The sequence below is a fragment of the Engystomops pustulosus genome, chromosome 5 (genome assembly GCF_040894005.1).
Source record: "Engystomops pustulosus chromosome 5, aEngPut4.maternal, whole genome shotgun sequence".
NCBI lineage: Eukaryota > Metazoa > Chordata > Amphibia > Anura > Leptodactylidae > Engystomops > Engystomops pustulosus.
In genome coordinates, this window is record NC_092415.1 from 16,514,934 (window position 1) to 16,531,416 (window position 16,483).

Consider the following 16,483-nt stretch of genomic DNA (forward strand, 5'->3'; position numbering starts at 1 on the left):
ATTATTAACGTGACGACCGGTCACGCCACAAATTTTAGAGCAAACAATTCCTGCCAGAATTTGCCAAGTGGCCAGTTGTTACCTTTTGGACTTCAGCGGGGTGAGAATTACTCAACACGTTGATGTCATATGGGCTGCAGGAAACGGCACATGGCCTACACACACTGTGGTGCCTTAAAGGGAACCTATCACCAGGAGTCCTTTTCTGGTTCCCCTATGTCCCTTATAGAGAACAGAGTGCACACTGACAAGGTGTTTTTATAGTAAAATTGGGCATTTCAGAAAAAAATCATAATCCCTTGGGAGTGGCCAGGGAGGAGCGTTTTCCCTACCCTCGGTAAACCACTTCATTGAGCATCCAGTTCAAATAAAAAATTCTGCCCATGTTCACATATTATCTCCCCCCCATCGCTTCCCCCACTGCATACATCATTTTTGTAGTTACGCTGACCACGGTAGGCCCCTGCATGATCAGCATCTGCGGACAGACATGCGCAGATGAAGCAGAGCCGTCCGGTGACCGGTTCCATTTAGTGTCAGGTAGCTATTTAGGGCTTCAAAGCTCAGCTCAAGGGTCAGTTACTAGTTTAGGGTGTTCATATCGTCCCTCTAAATTTCCAATGTTCTTGTGTTCAAGTACATCCTGTATATCCTACATTCCGCACAAAATGGACCAGAAGCTCAACAACTGACTCTCTTTTTCTGTCAAACTGTGGTAAGACCCCCGTGAGGTCTTTTTTTTTTTTTTTTAATATATATATTTCTTTGCCATATTTATCTTGAGGATTTTGGTCTTTTGAGACCAGTCATTACTTCGGTGAGATAGGAGAGCACCAACACCCCCACAACTTTTTTTTTTTTTTTTTTTTATTATAAATGCTTTTAGAGTTTATCTTTTTACTATTAAAGTTTACATTTCAAAGTTATTTTTCACCACTTGAATATTTTCAGTCTGTAGGAGTCAGGCCAAGGTAAGAATAAGTTGTTTTAGTTGTTTTTACACTACCTGGGGGTCCATAAAAAAAATAAAGAAAAATGAGGAATCTGATCAACCCCTTTAATTTCATGTTACAGGTGGCGCTTTCAAGTTCTTGTCCACAGAGTAGATACAGAAAAAAAGTCATACTTTTGGGTCAGTTTTAGAAAAAATGTTGCATTTGGATATTTTTGTAACTTTAATTTTGTGCCCTTCGGTAGATTTTTTTTTCTTGCCACTTTCCAATCACTATAAAGACATTTATGGGGAAATAAAACATTATAATATAACATAATAAATAAAAAATCCATAATAAATAAATATGCTTTGTATGTCGTTGTTTAATTCACTATTAACACAACATCTGACCAGTCCGTGCAAAAATAAAAACCCTTATACAGACCAACTACAAAAATTATAGCATTTGTCAGCAAAACAAACAGGAAAAGAGGAGATTGATCGAGCCCGGCGCTTCTGGGATCAAAAAGTTGCAAAGAAAACAAAAATGCAGAGAAATGGCAACATTTGACATTTTCACCACTTTTGAGAAGTGAATGTGGTTTGCCGGAGAGATGTATACACTATGTATCAAATGCAGCATAAAAAAAAATGTAATTTTTTTTTTTAATTACCAAAAATGGTGCCTCAATGGTGACATGAAGTCGCAGACACAATAAAAGGGCTGCCCAAAAAAATTATTTATTTTTTTTTAAATCCTGTCATTATATTTATGTAGCGACATTGTACGTGGTATGGCTATACAACATATGCGATATAGATATTTCACTGGAAACGTAGAGGTGATCACGCAGAGCTCCGCCCCCGGGCTCTTGAATTACGTTTCTACGCATTGCAAGAGCTACATGTGGCCACACCCTCAAATCTAAGCGCATCTATGTTTTGGGAGGTGATATTCCATGTAAGCTTAAATTGTGTTCCGAAATGCAATTCAAGCACAATGCGTAAACACGGCCTTAATGTCGTCAATGTTAGGCCCCGCCTACCTGTGCAACGGCGCACACAAATCTTCATAAACAATGCAAACCTACACAATGAATCTGCGGATGTGCAAGTGCATTTTTATTTAAGTTTATTTTTTATGAAGTCATATTGTTTACTATCCAAATGCAACAAAGAAGAAAACAAAATAAAGTTCTAAAAACTTCCACGTGAGACAACACAGATCTATTTAATCTATGTCAATCCAAGTGAATATTGGTGAAGCTTTAGGTTCATGTTCGCGGGATGCGCTTGAATGGCGTTTCAAAATGCAAATCAAGCACAAGGGGGAGGAGCCGCTCTTGAACGCAGATGTGTAGAGACCTAAACCCTCGCGTTCGTGTACAAACGTCACTTATTTAGCAGGTAAACAATACAAAACATTCCTGATCACAAGTGTTTCTGTCTATGCACATTCAGATGTGGGAGGAGCTTCGAGACGCAATCATCTCAAAATGCAATTCAAGCGCAATGTCTGAACGCGGCCTAAAAAAGCTACCTCTATTTACCCACTTATCCAAAAAACTGATCTCAACATCCTAAACCGTGACCAGTGCGGGATTCCCACAGCTCAGCATTCCACACACAAAAGCCTCCAGGAAACACTTGACTACAATACTTCCCCCCCCCCCCCTTTATTTTACAACTTTGAAGTAAAGCAATCATGTGGAGTAGTGTTACAGCAAATCACTACTCCACTTCCTAAACACAACTCCACTGCATCTCATTCATCCATCAGCCCAAATCCATTAACCCCTGTGCTCCCAGCATGGGTCCAACTGCTGATCAAACAGGTCTGGGAGGGGTAACAATAGAGAGGAAGGGGGGGCGGGGGGCGCTTCCAGGAAGAGATCACAATGTCATTTATATAAGATTAATAAGAGGGGGACACTCAAGGAACAAGTTACAAGACGCTACAGCCTTAAAGTTTTCTCAAGCTACAAGAAAAGAGCAACAATTATGGCGCTGCCGAAATGGGATTCGGGTTATTAGAGAAGGGACGAGGGGGCAATAGATAAACGGGGGTCAACGCAACGTTGTATAGAAAGTATCAGCATCTCATATCCGGCATTCCGAAGAAATTCGACCACAAATCTCAGAATTACGCCGCTTTAATTTTTAGGGTGCATTAACATGTATGGGTTTCGAAAAATTAAATGAAGCCAAAACAGTATTAGAAATATCCATCGTGTGTGAATACAGCCTTAGAGTCACACTGCGGTTATATCCGCAAAGGGGTGGGAGGGCGTGTTAACGAAAAAAATAATCGAGCTAAATATCCCCGGGTTACACCACTGTTGACACGTTTTATCCATACGCCACCATAGTGAGGCACAGACTATATAAAGTTCCTAAAGTGTCTGTATACGCATCAAACCGCGCCGCAAGTTGCGTCAACTCAGCACTATTACATCCCCCCACTACAGAGCCCCTATGGGAGGACTTGAATGAACTTTAGGACTCTAGGGGTAATATTTACCCTAACTTCATGTTCCCGATCCCTCCCTCTGACTCCCAGGGAGTCCCCTTAACCCCTTAAACTACCCCTGTGGATGATCTCCAGCTCCTTCCCCCCCTCCCTGCAGCTGAGGAGGGGTCTGCACCGCGTCATTGCTTTCTACAATCACATCACAGCCAAAACAACCCCAAATTTAGGAAAGGGGGGGTGGTGTTAACCCTTAACAAACCCGGGAGAAAAACTTTCCCAAGCTCCCCCCGCCTCCCTTCCAGTATTTGCAGCAATGATGAAAGCAGGAGCCGAGCTCTGAGCAGCCTCTACGTAACGCCCTATCGACAGCCGACGCCATATTTTCTGTTGCTTATGTCGACATAGGGAATCGTAGATCGGTTTTTACTGTCCTCCCCGATCTGATCGGCGACAAAGTTGGACCCGATCCCCCAGCGGGGCGGCAGTGCCCCGGATATGTAGAGTTGTAGCCCCTGATACCAGGCGCCGCTGCCCCCCGCCAGTTACTGAACACGCGGGAGCCTCCAAAGTTGATCGCTGATCGGTGACCTCTCACGTGTCAGTGAACTGGTGTCGGGTCGGGTCCGGTGCATCAAAACAGTCACAAACACATACAAGCAACCCCCCCGATGCCAGGAAGTTTCTTACCTGCGGCTCCCGGTGACGTGATACAATGTATCCGCGCGATGGAACCGTTGGCCGCTACAATGTATCCGTGTGACAGGACGCCGGGAAACGCAAACGTTCTAACGGCCCCCCCAGCCGCACACGGCAGCGGCGCAAAGAAGCAGCAAAAAAAATCCTCGATCAGTGGGGAATCTACGCCAAAACCCACATGATCTGTAACGTCAGCAGACGGATTTGCATACGATACCACCCGCACTTCACCCTGGATCGTAGCTCAGTTCTTGCGCAAAGTTGCGCACTGGTGATTTGCATTGAGCTCCCATTGTGAGGAGGGGAAGGAAGAGGGAGGAGGAGTGTGGTGGGGGGGAGTTGGGCGTAACCTGCCCCATAAACAGGGGGGCTATTATTGTAACCGATCTGATCGGCTGATCCCTGGACACACCATTCTATATGATCTTCTTCTTAGGGATCTGTTAGAAGGAGGGGAAAAAATAAAAAAAAAAGTTCATGGTGTCAGGAGGAGAGCTGCAAACTGTTGATCCTGACCACGTGTGTATGGAGGGGAGGGGGGGCACATGGCACACAATGCCCATCCGCATAAGCAGGCGACAAGGGGTTAAACAAACACATGTCAAGAGGGGAGGGGGGGGGGGGGGTGAAGCTTGATCACGTGACCCGGCTTGTTTACTGCATGGTTGGCAGGCAAGGGGTTAAATCTGCAGAGAGCAAAAGTCTCTGGTGGGGTGAGTAGGGGGTTAAAAAACAACAAAAAAACTGCCTACTACGTAAAAGTCACTTATCAGTGAAGCTTGGAGAAAAAAGTATATCATGGACTATTGGGGGATAAATTTTACTTCCACTTCAATTTTTTTTACACCACAAGGGGTTAAATAGTGTCCCACTGCTGAATACAGAGATAATAGAATAGAGGAATCCTGGGCTATTATGGGTTAAAATTTGGCACTGCTGGGGGGTGGAATAATGGGTAAGTGGGTTCTCTTGTTTGTGGATTCTAGTATATGGACATTAAAGGGTTAAATAATCTTATGGGAAGAATGGTGAGTATATTGCGGAGGCTCTTTCAGGCTCTTATGGGTTAACAATCATGTCCCCCATCCCACACACTCTTGTTTACTGACACCTCTGTGTGACGTCCTGGATAACCAGGGGTTAATTTGTAGACTAGGTCACATGATCTTGTTTATTGGTGCCGCTTCCTGGATATCGAGGGGTTTAACCCATATCAGGCTCCACAGATCACATGTTTGCAGGTTAAAATGTAGTGATGGTCACAGGACTGTGATATATGGATTTATATTCCTGGGAAGTAGCTTCTCAGAATGCACTGGGGGTGTGTCCTCACACTGCTGTGCTCTGTGTTCTCTGCAAAGAGTGTTCAGCATTGTCCATGGAGAGATGTGTAATCACACCTTTGTGTGAGTTGTTTGTCGCATCAAGACTGACATATGGATTAATATTCTAGGACAGTGATGGCGAACCTTTTAGAGACTGAGTGCCCAAACTACAACAAAGACCCGCTTATTTATCGCAAAGTGCCAACATTGATACCATCACCCTGAGGACACCAATAAAGCAGAAAATAGTCCCAGGTAGAGCTGTCACTTTAAAATAGCTCTGTGCACAGCAAGTCCTGTGCTGTCTGGGACTGCAGGAAGATACCGGGAGTCATCTCTGGTGATGGCCTGAGTGCCCACAGAAAGGGCTCTGAGTGCCACCTCTGGCACCAGTGCCATAGGTTAGCCATCACTGTTCTAGGATAATAATCGGGGGGACGTGTCCTCACACTGCTGTGCTCTCTGTAGAGATGTGTAATCAGACCTTTGTGCATATTTCTTATTTGCAGCAGGACTGTGAAATTGTGATTTATATTCTCAGATTTTAACTTCTCTGAATGCACGACCAACATTTCCTGACACTGCTGTGCTCTATGTTCTCTTTAGAGAGTGTTCAGTATTGTCACTGGAGATCTGTGTCATCAGACCTTTGTGTATATTGTTAGTAGCAGCAAAACTATGAAATAAGGATTTAAATATTCCAGGATTGTAGCTTGGGGGTGTGTCCTCGCACTGCTGTGCTCTTAGCTCCTTGCATTGAACTGCTCCTAACCATTCCTTCTGCTCTGAGAAAAAGTTGTATACTACAGCAGAACACAGCAGTGTGAGGACATGCCCCCAGTTCACTGAAAGAACTACAGTCCTGGAATATAAATATTCACGATTTAGCTACTGAGCATCATTACTCTTCTGCAGCATCCGAATATTGTGGCATTGTGTCGACTTGCTTCATGGTCACCAGGGGGTTAAATAATCAAACTCAAAAATTCTAGATATCTCCTGGGGGTTAAAATGTGCACCTTTGGTGGATATGTGGATGCGGTTGTCACATTTATATTCGGTGTCTCCAATTTAATGGTCAAGAAGGGGTTAAATGAAAGAGTGCCTCTGATCTCCTGACGCATGAAGGGTTAACAATAGTTTTAACCTTGTGATGTTTTTGCTATGTGGTCTTTGCGGGGTTAAATAATCGCATTGGCAGAATGGATCTAAAATTTCTGGTGCTCTCAAGTAGGTAAATTATACACAGCCGGCACTGAAGGGGTTAAGTGTATTTGGGGCACGCAGAGGATACAGTTCCCCGTTTCCAGATTTTTTAGCTTTGTGGTCACCACAGGGTTAAGTCACGCTACAGCTTCTGGATGGGTTTCTTAAATAAGGGGTTAACTATCTCTGTCCTCGATGGGTCATGTAATCAGTTTGCAGGGAGGATGGCGAGTCTCTTGGACGCTGCACGCCGGGCAGTGAGGGGTTAGCTGGATTTGGGGCATGCAGATGGGTCACATGATCTCCTCGGAGGCCAGCGGGCTGGAGCCAGAGGAGGGGGTCAGCTGCTGCTATGGCGTGATGATGTCACCCAGCTACAGATACAACTTCAGGGGAGTGAATCATCCGCCAGCGCTGGGGGTGGGTGCTGGGAACGTTCAGGCATGGCATCGCCTGGTGAGAGGCAGCTCTACCTGGCACTCCCTTTGTGTGCTGGAGGAGGACGCCGCCGCGCATGGAACTCATTTAGACGCAGCAGATGCCAGCGCGGAGATTGCTGATAATTACTGCAGCTGCACCTAGGTGGCACCGGGCTTTACAGTTGGTGCCAGGTTGGCTGGATTTTTTTTGACTGCTGACAGGCGCAAAACTGCGACATTTGCCGTCCCAAGACACATTCACTGTGCCCATCCATGCCCGGGACATGCCACTCACTTTATGGGTACGAAAACCCACCCACCTGCGGAAAAGTCTCAGAAAAATCGAATCAAATTCCCAGCCAATGATGAGACAGTATTGTGCCGTCACGTGGCTCCGAAGCCCGTGGCCACACTAAGATAAAGGGAGACCAATGATGACCCCAGAAATTACAGGGATAGAAGGGTTTTTGTTATACTTCTGCAGGTCATTACGTGAGCTCCCTCTAGTGGGAGAAATAGGCAGACAGAATTTTATCATTGACCATTGGAAACTGCTCTGGCATCTACAGGAGAGATAAAATAGAAAAAGAGCTCCTCCTAGTGGTGGCTGTAGGGACACAAAATTGTGAGAATACAGGCGGATGTGTTATTGATAGGGTGCTAGAGGGCAGGGGGTCATTTCCCTTATCCGCGGTCTAATACACAAGATATAGTAGGATAATTACGTCCCTGGCCGAGGAGCTCTGCCATCAGCTGCTGCCGGGGCCTGGAGTGTAATAATATAGTATTGTATATAGTATGGAGCGTATACAGGAGCCTACAAAGGGGGTGTCAGGCACATGCTGCCTATACACCTGCTATTCATGCCAGTGTGATTGCTGTGCCCACATATCTGTGCCAGCCATATGCTTGCTAACCCTTCCAGCAGCTCACGCTGTAGCAGTGCAAACTTTATTACCACTTGCCGTACTAGTAACATGAACCACAATGTACCAACAATGCAGCCACATCTTCCCCTGGCAGTGCCAGCCCTGTGCCCGTCTAATTTCTCTTTACTGCTCTTCAGCAGCATCTGTAGCTTAGTTCATTACCAGTATCAGCCCCATTACATGCCTTTAACGTTGCCAACCATATGCCTACGAACAGCACCAGTCACATAACCCCTAACAGTGCCAGCCACATGCCACAGGCTACTTATAACATTGCCATTTACGTGCCCATTTTTATAAGTGATGTATCCCAGTCACAGAGCCAAACCCCTATAGAATATCAAACACATGCCCCTAACAGTACCCGTCACATGCTGTTTACCAACTGTGCCATCCACATTTCCATTGTCAGCAGACATATTCACCAATAACAGTGCCAACCACATGTTCCTTAACAGTGCCAGTCCCATATCCCCAAACTGTGCCAATATCATGCACCCTATCAGTGCCAACCAGACGTTCCTTAGCAGTGCCAGTCCCTCACCCCAAAGTGTGTTGAGAACATGCACCCTGACAGTGTCAAACACATGATACTTAACAGTGCCAGTCCCCTACCCAAAACTGTGAGGAGAATATGCACCATATTAGGGCCAACTTCATTTTTCTTAAGTGCCAGTCCCATACCCCAATGTGTGAAGGGAACATGCACCCTAACAGTGCCAACCATATGTGACTTAACAGTGACAGTCCCATACCCCAAGCTGTGCAGAAAACATGCACCCTAACAGTGCCAACCACATGTTCCTTAACAGTGCCAGTCCCACATCCCCAAACTGTGCCAAGAACATGCACCCTATCAGTGCCAACCACACAATACTTAACAGTCCTATACCCCCAAACTGTGAGGAGAACATTCACCTTAACAGTGCCAACCACATGTTACTTAAAAGTGCCAGTCTCATACCCCCAATCTTATAGGTTGGAGTTGCATACTTTTCCAATCTTATATACTATGATCTGTGCAGAGAACATGTACCCTAGCAGTGCCAACCACATTTTACTTAACAGTGCCAGTCCCATACCAACAAACTGTGCCAGGAACATGCACCCTAACCGTGCCTTCAACAGGTTTCTTACAAGTTGGCCATGTGTCCATAATCCGCAGCACTGACCAATAATAGTGCTGGGTCCTTATCAGCACCAACTACAAGCCCCTAGCAGTGCCACCCACATGCAGTTCCATTAACATGTCCAATATCACCAGCATCTGCCATGTACCCCCTTAACTTTGTATGCAAAATATTCCTAAACCGTGCCAGTCACTTAACCCTTCACAATGCCAGCCACACAGCACTTACACCCAGTGTAATAATAACAGTCAGGGGGGCTATGAATCATGTTGGTTTGGGATCAGGGGGTGAGGATCTCGCCTCCCCCCACACAGCAGGAGATGCGCCCATGCTCCTATAATAGGGTCATCCAGGCTGGTAATGCACCCGCTGGCAGAGCGCTGCCCATGTATTATGTATGCAGGATGAGACTTAGCGTCAAGTCATGGCGGAGAGGGGTTTCCAGGAAGAGAAGGTGGAGATGTCCTTGAACATCCGTCGGCACATCCCTTCTGTCTCCAGTAATAGTCTGCAGTCACATGTTCCCAGAGGCAGCGCAATTCCCTTCAATGTAAAGGAGACTAGGATTTTTGGGGGATTCTGCCTGGACAAGTGATTAATTTTGCATTTGTGAGGGGCGGATGACCATCTAATATATGAGGGGTCCCCGACAGTCCCTCAACAACAGATGTTATGGAAAGATTGGGCAGTGGAATCTCAACATGTTCAATCCTTTGGTCCTCATTTGGAGTTGGCCACGACTTATTCTCCCATTCTTCCTGAAAACACATAAATGCTGATTGCAATGTGTCAAAAACTGACAGTCCATGTCACTAACCAGGACTGTAAAAATCTGACTTATAAGTCTGAGCAAAATGCAATTGTGTCCTCACACTGCTGTGCTCTTAGCTCTCTTCATTAAGACACCAGTGCTCTGTGTGACTGATATCATATTAAACCAGAAACCTGCTACAGTTATTAAATCAGAGCAGAGGGAATGAGCTCAGTGCAGAGAGCTAGTGCACTTACAGAAGCTAAACATGTCTGGAAACAGCGCTAAATGCAAACAGCTAACAGCACAGCAGTGTGAGGAGAACCGCCAGTAAACTTGGAAAAGCTAAATGTATCTGGTAACTGAATGCAGATAGCTAAGAGCACAGCAGTGTGAGGAGAACCGCCAGTAAACTTGGAAAAGGTAAACGTGTCTGGGAAACAGCTCTAAATGCAGACAGCTAAGAAAACCTAAGTGTGAGAAGAACCCCCAGTGCAGTTGAGGAAGCGAAATGTGTCCTGGAACACCTCTATATGCAGAGAGCTAAGAGCACAGCAGTGTGAAGACAACCCCATGGCACTTGAGGAAGCTAAACGTGTCTGGGAACAGCTCTCAGTGCAGAGATCTAAGAGCACAGCAATATGAGGCTAACCCCCAGTGCACTTGCGGAAGCTAAACATGTCTGGGAAAAGCGGTAAATGCTGAGAACTAAGAGCACAGCAGTGTGAGGAGAACCACCAGTGAATTTGTAAAAGCTAAAGGTACCAGGAAACTGCTCGGAATGCAGATAGCTAAGAGCACAGCAGTGAGAGGATAACCGCCAGTGCACTTACGGAAACTAAACGTGTCTGGGAACAGCGCTAAATGCAGAGAGCTAAAAGCACAGCAGTGTGAGGATAACCCCCAGTGCAGTTACAGAAGTGAATCGTGTCTGAGAACAGCACTAAATGCAGAGAGCTAAGAACACAGCAGTGTAAGGAGTACCGCCAGTGAACTTGAAAAAGCTAAAGGTATCTGTAAAATGCTCTCAATGCAGATAGCTAAGAGCACAGCAGTGTGAGGATAACCCCCAGTGAACTTGCAGAAACTAAACGTGTCTGGGAACAGTGCTAAATGCAGAGAACTAAGAGCACAGCAGTGTGAGGAGAACAGCCAGTGAACTTTGAAAAGCTAGAAGTATCTGAAAACTGCTCTCAATGCAGATAGCTAAGAGCACAGCAGTGTGAGGACAACCCCATCGCACTTGAGGAAATTAAACATGTCTGGGAACAGCTCTGAATGCAGAGAGCAAAGATCACAACAGTGTGAGAAGTGCACTTGGAAAAGCTAAATGTATCTGGAAACTGCTCTCATTTCAAAGAGCTAAGAGCACAGCAGTGTGAGGACACAACCCCATTGTGCAGGGGGAGTAGCTAAAAGTGTGTAGCAGTAGCTTATTCCTGTCTGGATGATAACACAATCATGCTTAGTCCAGCCGAGTATGTGTATGTATAGGGGAGGTGTGGAGGAAACGTGCCAGTCCCCTGGAGCTGGTAACTGCACTGACTCTTTTGGCTACTAGGGGGCAGAACAGAGTGGTTGACTATCTGTATTGAGGCACCTGGGATATATGGATTGTCATTGTCCCTGGACATGGATATAGTCTATAAACACTTAAGGTGCTTGTTGTGTAGGGGGTTTCTATAGCGCCATCCCCAGGAAGCCGGATGCCATTGGATGTCCTCCTAACAGCCTGGTAGTCACCAGTCTAGACTGTGGTATATACCACTTCTGAGCTATTGGCTGCCCCTATGACATATGCACATATGTAACAATAATGCACCTGCCAAAATAATACCGCCATATGCTTGACTGCCACACTCTGCATCAATTCCCTTTTCGTTAACGGAGGTTGGGGGGAGGGGAGTCCCCGTTTTTGGGGAACACGGCGGCGCAGGGAACAGTTCATGGAGAAGATGGAAGCAGATGTTTTCTGTAGAAACATCCACGGAAAAGCTGCAGAAGTGTGAACTAAGCAAACGCAACATATGGAGCGGGCGGAATAAAATGCGGCAGAACTATTTTTAATATTCCTGCAGCAGAATGACCTGGAAAATGGCAGCGCTCATTAATCAGCGCCGACACCAAACCGTGGGATGTCCCTCATTAAGATGCAGGCGGTAGCCAGGTGATCCCTCCGCTACAATGTATCCTACACTTGTCCACAGAATTCCAGTGAAGCCCCCACCTTCCCAGCCGCTCACATACATCCAGGAACGGCATATATAGCAATTCCCTAATGCCCCCTACCCCTAGCAATATAGTGCCCCCCTAACTACATTTAAAGGGAAATGCTAGGGCTTGAAATGCAACATTCGAGTGCCTTTAAGCATTAAAGCTACCTTAAAGGGAACCTGTCACCAGGTTTTAACCCACTTAACCACCAGCCCCCCACAGTGCAAGAACCTGTGAAGCTGCAGTACAGAGAAGCTCTGGTAACACCCCCTGGAGCCCTTCAGGTTCATTAGCATAATTATAAAAGTTGCTTTTAGAAGGAAGGAGACCATAGATAACAAATATAAGAAGTTCTCCTGCACAGTGTAACAGCATGTGAAGCTACAGCACGGAGAGGCTCTGGTAACACCCCAGGAGCCCTTCTGGCTCTTTAGTATAGTTTTAAAAGTTGATTTTAGAAAGAAGGAGGCCATGGATTACTAATATAAGAAGATTATCGCAGTCCCGGTGCCTGGATCTATGAGTAATGTCCCTGGTTTATCATGATGGATTTGGATGGTAGATTTCCTTTAAAGGGAACCTATCATCTGTCATTTTTACCTCATTAAACAACTACCCCCCTTAGGTAGGGTATGAAATGTCCTTTCTAGAATTCCCTCTTTTATGTAATATCTCATCCCTTTACCTATAAAAAAAAATCTCCTCCAATGTCAGGCAAATATGACTGTTCTCAACCCGTTTTCACTTGAGATGAGTCACGTTTAGTAGTTGCAGGGGGGTGTCAATTCAGAAGCCCCTATCATCTTCTATAGCACCTAGAAACATGCTGCTGGTGACATATTAAAGATAAGGATCTCATCTACCAGAACCAATCAAGCTTATGGTCTGTGTACTGTAGAATCTGAGATACAGGCAGTTAAAAGGCAGAGCTGGGTCTTTGCATTTCCAATTATGTCTTTAGCTGCCTTTATCTCTGGTTCTGTAGCGTATAAAGCCATAAGTCTGAAAAATTAGATCATTATCTAATATGTATAAGATACAAAATTCATATATGTAGACACTATAGAATAGGAGATAGGGGCTCCTGAAGTGACACTGGCCTTGCAACCACAAAACTTGACTCATCTCATATAAAAAATGAGATAAGAAGAGTCAAATTTGCCTGACTTTGGGGAAGATTTTTTTTTTAATAGGTAAATGGGAGATTTCACATAAAAGAGGGAATTCTATAAAAGGACATTTCACCCCCTACCTGAGGGGGCTGCAAGTAGTTTAGTGGGGTAAAATCAGTTTTTTTTTTGTTGTACTAAATGAATCTTCTTTCCTTAGGATAGTTGATCAATTGATCAAGACCAGCAGGGGTGCGACAGCCCTCACTAATCGGTAGCCTGGTGCGGCGAGCACGGATTATTTACGACACATCCATGTGTTAACTCGTCAGTCTGCAACTCCAGGGAATGGGACTAAGCTGCAATACCAAGAACAACCACTATACTTTGTATGGCAGTGTGCTTAGTAAGAAGTGAATATACCAGAGGGCATAAATAGCTGTTGTCAAATGAGGCTAACTTACCTCTCCGGCCAATCGCCAGCCTCAGTGGTGACCTTTACATATGGTTATACTTGCCAACTATGCATGGACAGTTATAAAGTTGGTAGAGCATGTACGATACATCAATGACTGACATAGGGGTAGACCTCCCCTGAGCACCAGCACAGACAAACAGGGGTTAATGGGAGCCACTGACCGCAGGATGTCTTAAAAACTGCATAAAATCTACACTGTCTCCAGTCACCACTAGGTGGAGCTCACAACATGCATTTGTTATACAGCATTATAAATTGACATAGAGCAGCTAGCTTCCCCTAGTGGTGGCTGCCAGTAAATACTTGCCTAGGATACATATCCTTTTTTTCCAGAATTCATTGACGATCCAGTGATAAAGAGAAGTGAAGTGGAAGCAGACAGCTCCAATCTCTATGTAGTGGTCACACCAGGTTACTGCACATTACCTCCCATTCACATAGAGGGGCAGTGACTCAGCCCAGCCGCTACACATGAGCGTGGCACGGTGGCTTAGTGGTTAGCATTACAGCCTTGCAGCGTTGGGGACTTGGGTTCAAGTCCCAGGGTCAACATCTAGACCAAAGAGTTTGTATGTTCTCCGTGTTGTCGTGGGTTTCCTCCGGGTTCTCCGGTTTCCTCCCACACTCCAAAACATACTGGTAGGTTGATTGAATTGTGAGCCCATTGGGGACAGGGACTGATTTGGCAAGTTCTGTGCAGCGCTGCGGAATCTGTGTGCGCTATATAAATAAAGGAATTATTATAATGAGAAACCAGTGGCCATGGGAATGACAGAATATTGGCACCAGGATAAAATATCTCTGGCACCGGGCTTGGAAACATACGGAAGGCCCTTGACTCTCCAGTCATCGCTGTGGAGCTGGACTTTGCACAATATCTCTAGCACTTGGCATTTCTGACTGTATGTTTGTGTTGGCAACTGACTGTAGAATCAGAATATTTCACCAACGTCTATTATGTGTCCAGCAATGAAAGGCCCTGATAGTACTGGCTTCTTGTCTCTGTATATAAATGTTATAGTTCTCTCTACCTTTATGTCTAGTAGCCACAGGATACATTGTCTTCCTATAAATAGTATAACAGACAGTACTGGCTCCTTGTTCCTACCATAAACATGTTAGGTACAGATAGTACTGCCTTCCTGTCTGTCCTGGTAAATTAGGTGGGTACAGACAGATAGTACTGACTTCTTTTCTACGCAACATAATGTAATTACAGATAGTACTGCCTCGTTGTCTGTCCTTAATTATGTAGGCACAGCATCATTGTCTGTCCTTAATGATGTAGGCACAGATAGTACTGCATCATTGTTTGTCCTTAATGATGTAGCCACAGAAAGTACTCCCTCATTGCCTGCCCTAAATTATGCTGGCACAGATAGTACTGCATCATTGTTTGTCCTTAATGATGTAGCCACAGAAAGTACTCCCTCATTGCCTGCCCTAAATTATGCTGGCACAGATGGTACTAAATCCTTGTTTCTATGATGTTGTTACAGTCAGCACTGATTTCCTGTTCCTACTGGAATATGATGCAGGTAGAGATAGTGCTGCCTCCTTGTCTCCCCTTGTAAATAATACTGGCACAGATGGTAACGATACCCTGCCTCTACTTGGCTTTACTGAACTGTATGTACATATAGTACTGTCTGCCCTTATAAATTGTATTGATACAGATAGTACTGGTTCTCTATCTCTAATTGAACATAATGTAAGCTCAGATAGTACTGCCTTTCTGCCCATATAAATTGTATTGATACAGATAGTACTGGATCCCTGTCCCAGATAGTAATGTTGCTCTGTCTGCTCTTGTAAAATTAGCTTGGCACAGATAGTACTGCCTCTCTGTCTGCCTATATATATTGTGTTGATATAGATTCCCTGTCTCTAATTGAACATACTGTAAACATAATATATAATACTTCATCTTTGATCGCCCTTAATATATTTTCTTGATACAGATAGTATTGATTCCCTTTCTGTAAATGCACATAATAGTAGCACAGATATTACTGCTTCTCTCTCTGACCTTGTAAAAATTATCTTGGCACAGATAGTGCTGCCTCTTTGCCTATTTTTATATATTATGTTGATATAGACTGTACTGGTCCCGGGGTCTAATTGCACATAATACTAGCACAGATAGTACTGCTGCCCTATCTGCTCTTGTAATAATTATCCCTGCACAGATAGTACTTCCTCTTTGTCTGTCCTTATATATTTTCTTGATACAGATAGTACTGGTTCCTCTTCTCTAATTGCACATAATACTAGCACAGATAGTACTGCTGCTCTATATGTAAAATTTAGCCTGGCACAGATAGTACTGCTTTCCCGTCTCCCAATAAATGATCTAGGCGAACTTTTCTCTTTCTGGCTTTTAATAATCTGTTAAATTGTAACAAAACCTTAGTGTAAAGAATCATCAATTCTTCATGGTCTTCATCGCTCCCCTTATTTATGTTCACATGCCACATTTCAATGTATGACCGTGGAACATGGTAGGTGGGTTGAGGGGTGAAGGGGGATTTTACAGATTCTGGCATGTGGTCCAGGAGCCATTGGCCCTATGGGCATATGAGAAGGACTTTGTAGGGACAACCCCCTCATATGTGATTAGATGAATAAGACTTTAACCCTTAATGTCTTGTTTATTGCTACTTATTAAAGCAGAACGGCTCAAAATGGGTCAATGATTTACTGGGAAAGGTGCAAGGGCCACTTGTCAATACAAATAATTTTGTGGATGTTTTTCATATTTTTTAGCGATGCATTCCGATGTTTAAAAAAAAAAAACAAAGAAAAATCTTATATGTTATTAT

The 16,483-nt window shown here is 44.6% G+C and overlaps 1 protein-coding gene across 1 annotated transcript in view; it reads right to left on the reverse strand.

Moving 5' to 3' along the window:
• The window catches only part of ZHX2 (zinc fingers and homeoboxes 2), a 41,658-nt gene extending 37,236 nt beyond the window's left edge, over positions 1 to 4,422 (reverse strand). Inside the window, exon 1 of the mRNA XM_072151239.1 lies at positions 4,092 to 4,422. The gene's annotated coding sequence lies outside the window, so the exon portion shown is untranslated. The remainder of the gene's footprint in view (positions 1 to 4,091) is intronic.
• Positions 4,423 to 16,483: the final 12,061 nt, after the last annotated feature.